Raw genomic sequence first — 6,000 nt, forward strand, 5'->3', positions numbered from 1 at the left:
TTTTATATAATAGTTTGTGTAACGTGTTTTAATTTTGGTAAAATAATTTCTAATTGCATCTTTAGTGATTTTCAACTAATTAAACTGTTTTGTTCCCATAGATTTAGAGGGTTTTGCATTAAAAGCACTGGTGGATTTAGCTGGTTTTGACGCAAAAGCAAATCTCCCTTGTTAAAAACCAAAGAATTGTCTAAAGTGACATTTTTAATAAAAAGGGTATTTTATTTACTAGCTAATAACCTTATAATTACATATAAAATAAAACTTCTGAACCTAATTAGAGGATCCTGATTAAAAAATGCTCATTTACAAGAAAAGAGGTCAGATGGATTTAGAGGGTTTTGCATTGAACTCTTCAAAATGTAATTGTTTAGTCAGTATCGTTAAAGAATTTAAAAAAGCAAAAGAGCTTATTGAGTAGTCATAACCCATCAGATGTTATAAGACGTTAATATTAGGTTAGATTTAAGTCGTGATGTCAGGTAACCAAAATTCAACGACTAGCCAGCATCAAATGATGTTGATATTTTGTTGATTTTAGGTTTTGTTGGAAAGTGACCAAAACCCAACGACGAGCCAACATCTTAAATCAAAGTCATATTGACGTCAAATACTGACATTTATTTGTCAAGTATGGCAGCCAAAATCCAACATCTGATAGACGTCATAGTGGTAACAACCACACAATGTCAAGCTGTAACATCATTAGACACTGATATTTAGTTGTTTTGAGGTTCTGTTGGAAAGTGACCAAAATCCGAAGTCTGACGTTGGGTTCTGAAGTCAACCTGATTTTCATTTACAACATACAACGTCAATATGAAGTCATGTTGACATCCTGTGCCTCCTGGGTAGTGTTGTGCAACTCCTTATCCCCTGTAATGTGACATCATTTTGTGTCCAAAAGAATTTTCAGCAAAACATATACAACGATGAACATACATTTACTGCGCATGCACTGTAAAAAATGCAGGGTTCCACACAATTCATTCAAGTTGTCCCAACACAAATCGATTAAGTTAACACTTAACAAACTTATGTGGATTGAACATAAAAAAATAAGTTGTCCCAATGAAATTGTGCAGTTTCAGCTCAAGTTTGAACAAGTATATATATATATATATATATATATATATATATATATATATATATATATATATATATATATATATATATATATATATATATACATATATATATATATATATATATATATTTATTTTTTGTGTGTGTATCCAGAAAAGTAGACTTTATTTACTAGGATGAAGTCATGTGATTGAGGGGGAGGGGCTTATAAATAACATCATGGTATAAAACCAGGATTAATGTTTTTATAAGTAAACAGGGTTATATTATAATATTTGAAATTACTTTTAACTACATTTGTAGAAAAGTTTTTTTTAATAGCATAATTAATACAGCATGGCACACACAGTCTGTACATTGATGTGTGTATAAGACAAATAATAACAATATTTTATGTGAATCATCCAATGAGATGTCCAGTTTTATCTTTGAATATGCAACACAGGTTTATAAAACAAATTGAATCTTCAGTGTAAAAAAAAATTGGCCCAAAAAATGTCCTCACACAAATCTATAAAGTTAATCTAACCATTTTACAAATGTAAGTGGATTGAAAATAACATAATTAAGTTGTCCCTAAAAAACTTAAGAATTGTGTTGTTTCAGCTCATTTTGAAGAAGATTAAATAAGCAGCAAAAGTCATGCTTTGAGTGTGTCTGTCTGAAAAAGTTTCCCTTTACTTGTGATGAAAGTTAAAACAGGAGTCCTCCAAGATAAAGAAAAGCCCCTGAGCACATCACATAATGGACATTTAGCTGTCACCAGGCTTTTTGATGTGTAAGACTGAAAATTCAATTAGTTTCCATTCTTGATTTACTCTTGATATGAGCTGTTTCAATTGACCAGGCCCCCAAGTTTCCAGTAATCATGAACATGTCATCTCTGATGTTCAAGCAGTGAATGTCAGGAAAAAACAACTTCAGAAACTTTAGAAGTGAGAGCCACTCAGCTTGGTTCAGGTATTTTCAAGCAATTTCTGGGATGGTTGACTTCATCTTCTTTTAACAGCTTCTGAGGCCTGCAGTCAGTTCCTCTAAAAGTAAACTGTGCCTAATAAGGCGGTCCACTTGCTTTGAAAGTCTATGGGGTTAGACTTTCCAGGAGATGGAAATGCAGAAATGTTCATTTAGCCTTTGTTTACATGTAGTTACATTAGTTATAGAATAAAAGTGTTCTTTGAATTTTCATTTTGATGTGGAAGCACTTTTCCAGGCTGTATTACTTCTGGTAACGCATTAACCTAATTTCTCTGTATGGAGTTTTATGGACAAACGTGAATATGGTACAGGTATATACATTGTCGCTTTCTTATATAACCTTATTTGTGCCTTTTCTTGTTTTATTTCTTTCCATCAGTTTTTAAATAAAATAAACTGAATTGCAATTGCGAAATAAAATCTCTCACAACTGTGACTATATTGCGATTTTCCAACTTTATCTCACGGCATTTCTTAACATTTTTATTTAAAGGCTAATTCATATCTTATTCGTACAATTTAATACGATTTGCTTATCTCAAATAACTATTGGGTTTAGGGGCGGGGTTGGGTGCCAACTGAATTTGTACGAATTAGCCACTAAACTGACAAAACATAAAATAGTTACGTTTTTCCGTGAGATCAGGCTGGATTTTCAGTTTTATTACTTGTAATGGCATTTTATATTTTACAATGTGGCATTATGTCTTGCAGTTTGACTTTATATATCATATATAAATCTCACTCATTTTAAAATTAAGATTTTTCAGCACCCTGTTTCATTTAAAGGGTCATGAGACATTTTCTAACATAACAAACTGTAAAAAGCAAATAGTTGATCGTACTGAAAAAGTGAGTAAACCTGTTGCACTAAAATTATGAAGTAAAAAGAAAAAAACTATGTGCATAATTATGTTTATAATTACAAAAATTAGGTCAGTTTATTTCCTAGTTACAATGGGTACCTTTAAAGTTACTAACTTTAAAGGTAAAGTAACTGATCACTTTTGCATGGCTGCCAAGCAAAAAAGTTGACCAAAAAATGTAAGCATTTTTTAAATATATTAATTTCTTTTTAAAATCAAATATTAATTTGTTTTATGTTACTTTATACTTTTCTTCAGATAAACAAATCACATTAAAATGGATTGCATGATTGGTGAACTGACAGCAGTTCATGTAAGAAATCATTTCAACTCAGGCTCATTCTGAGAACGTAGTCTGGCAGACGTTTCTGGAGGCCGCGAAATACGTCCCGGGAGGTACGTATTTGTGCAGTTTTTGTTTTTGCGAATCCACAAGAGGCAGATGTGAGTGCTTTTTCGCATCTTGAACGTCTCTCGAACGCTGTTCTCGCGTAAACCCACCAGAGGCCGCTGTCGAACGACCATCTGTCTGCCTGTCTGAATGACAGAATGATTGTCCGTGCGACTGGCCAATCGGCTGACCCACTCTTCTCCTAACCTAAACCCAAGCAACGATTTACAAAAGCCATCCAGAAAAAGAAAATACCTCATCTTATTTTTACCACATTTTTGTTTTTTTCCACATTCTTGTTTTCTTACCTGATTTCTGGAACCGCTTTTCCCCATACTCAAACCCAGTCGTCGTCGACGAGCTAACTGGACACACTGGTTGCGACAGGAAAGCCCTCCACATGGATGGCTAAAGGGAACGCCATCACACTGCTACGTATTGTTCACTTAAAAAATGAAATGCAGCCATAAGTACCTCTGGCTGCATAATTCCCGGTCTCCAGAAACATCCGCTGGACTATGTTTTCAGAATGAGCCTGGGTTGAATAATTTGCTTCTCTTCGTCGCACATTGCAATTGCTGTTTTCTTGTGTTTACATGTATAAATATTTGAACACATTGATGTAAGCTAACAGTGCGTGCACTTGTCTTGGGGCAAGTGGGAGCACCTACTGTACAATTCCGCTATAATGTCCTTTTTGAACTTTATCTCAATTGCCATTTAATTTTTTTGTCTGAAGTAACATGCTTGCATACTTCCTAGAACACTGGCATTTGGCATTTCTGAAAATATCTCATGCAGAAATTTGCATCTTTAAACTCCTGTATAGACTTTAAATACTATAGATGGTGTCAATAAAACCGAGCAATGTATTTTCTCTGAACATTGTTTGAAAAAATCCAGATGTGCAGATTGTCTGCTAGTGGTCTTGTTTATGAGAAAGGAGGGTAAGTAATGAGTGCAAGTGAGAGAAGGGGGTAGAGGAGAGGGGCTGGTGGTTTTTGTAGCATTCTGCACTCATGTGGGTGCAGAGAAGAGGGCTTTGAGCGCAGGGTTAGTGCATGCTGTGGTGTTGTGTGTGTGTGTGTCACTCCGGAATAAAAGCAAGGCTGAGTCACCGTGGAGACCGCAACCATGGAGATGAGTGTACAAGCAGATCAGTGGATTGTCTTCACCTCGCTACTGTACACATACGGCCTACCCACTGACGCCCCTGCCCACACTTACACACGTCTGCCCACATGCCCGCTGTCCATACCACTCACAATCCCTCTTTCTTTGTTTCTTTCTCAGGACTGGAGCTGAGGTGAGCTGCCCAAATGCATCGTGAGCCAACTGTGGTTGCAAGTTCCATTATCAGTACAGTTGTTTAAACATGCAGCATTTTCCAAAGCCATATTTCCAAAAAAAAAAAAAAAACAATATTCTATTATGCCTCTGTGGTCGGCGGTTCATTCCGCTGTGGTGACCCCAGATTAATATAGGGACTAAGCCGAACTAAAAATGAATGAATGTCTCTGTGTGACTAGAGATGCACTTATGTATTGGCCAATGCAAGTAATTATCAGACATTGGCTATGCTTCCATCACCTATTTTCATTGCATTTTGGACTATTGCTTAATGGAAACGCCAACACCAGCTTAGTTTTAAAAATGCACATATAAAACCTATGAGCACAACTAAGAAGAATTGACTTTTTGTTCAATTCAATTAATCTTTATTTCTTTATAGCGCTTTTACAATGTAGATCAAAGCAGCTTAATGTAGAAGTTCCAGTAAATTGAAACTGTGTCAGTCCAGTTTTCAGAGTTGAAGTTTAGTTTAGTTCTGTTCAGTGGACTGCAAAAAAAAAAAAAAATGCTTTTTTTTTAATTTTTTTTATTATAGTCCAAATATCTACAAATTCTTAAATCAAGAAGTATTTGATGATTGGGTTTATGTTTGGAGAAGGTGTAGATGTTAATAACTATGGTGGTTGGGTTTAGGGTTGGGAAAGGTGTAGACGTAAATAACTGTGATGTTTGGATTTAGGGTTGGGGAAGGTGTAGACGCTAATAACTGATGGTTGGGTTTAGGGTTGGGGTAGGTGTAGACGTTAATAACTCTGAATGTTTGGATTCAGGGTTGGGGTAGGTGTAGACGTTAATAACTGATGGTTGGGTTTAGGGTTGGGGTAGGTGTAGATGTTAATAACTGATGGTTTGGTTTAGGGTTGGGCAAGGTGTAGATGTTAATAACTGATGGTTTGGTTTAGGGTTGGGGTAGGTGTAGACGTTAATAACTCTGAATGTTTGGGTTCAGGGTTGGGGAAGGTGTAGACGTTAATAACTGATGGTTGGGTTCAGGGTTGGGGAAGGTGTAGACGTTAATAACTGATGGTTGGGTTCAGGGTTGGGCAAGGTGTAGATGTTAATAACTGATGGTTGGGTTTAGGGTTGGGGTAGGTGTAGATGTTAATAACTGATGGTTTGGTTTAGGGTTGGGCAAGGTGTAGATGTTAATAACTGATGGTTTGGTTCAGGGTTGGGGAAGGTGTAGACGTTAATAACTGATGGTTGGGTTCAGGGTTGGGGAAGGTGTTGACGTTAATAACTGATGGTTGGGTTCAGGGTTGGGGAAGGTGTAGACGTTAATAACTGATGGTTGGGTTCAGGGTTGGGGAAGGTGTTGACGTTAAT

The 6,000-nt window shown here is 36.1% G+C and overlaps 1 long non-coding RNA gene across 1 annotated transcript in view; it reads right to left on the reverse strand.

Moving 5' to 3' along the window:
* The window catches only part of LOC141376523 (uncharacterized), a 110,688-nt gene extending 105,738 nt beyond the window's left edge, over positions 1-4,950 (reverse strand). The window contains exon 1 of the long non-coding RNA XR_012386962.1: positions 3,630-4,950. This is a non-coding gene — a long non-coding RNA (uncharacterized lncRNA). The remainder of the gene's footprint in view (positions 1-3,629) is intronic.
* Positions 4,951-6,000: the final 1,050 nt, after the last annotated feature.

The sequence above is a fragment of the Danio rerio genome, chromosome 11 (assembly GCF_049306965.1).
Source record: "Danio rerio strain Tuebingen ecotype United States chromosome 11, GRCz12tu, whole genome shotgun sequence".
Classification (NCBI taxonomy): domain Eukaryota; kingdom Metazoa; phylum Chordata; class Actinopteri; order Cypriniformes; family Danionidae; genus Danio; species Danio rerio.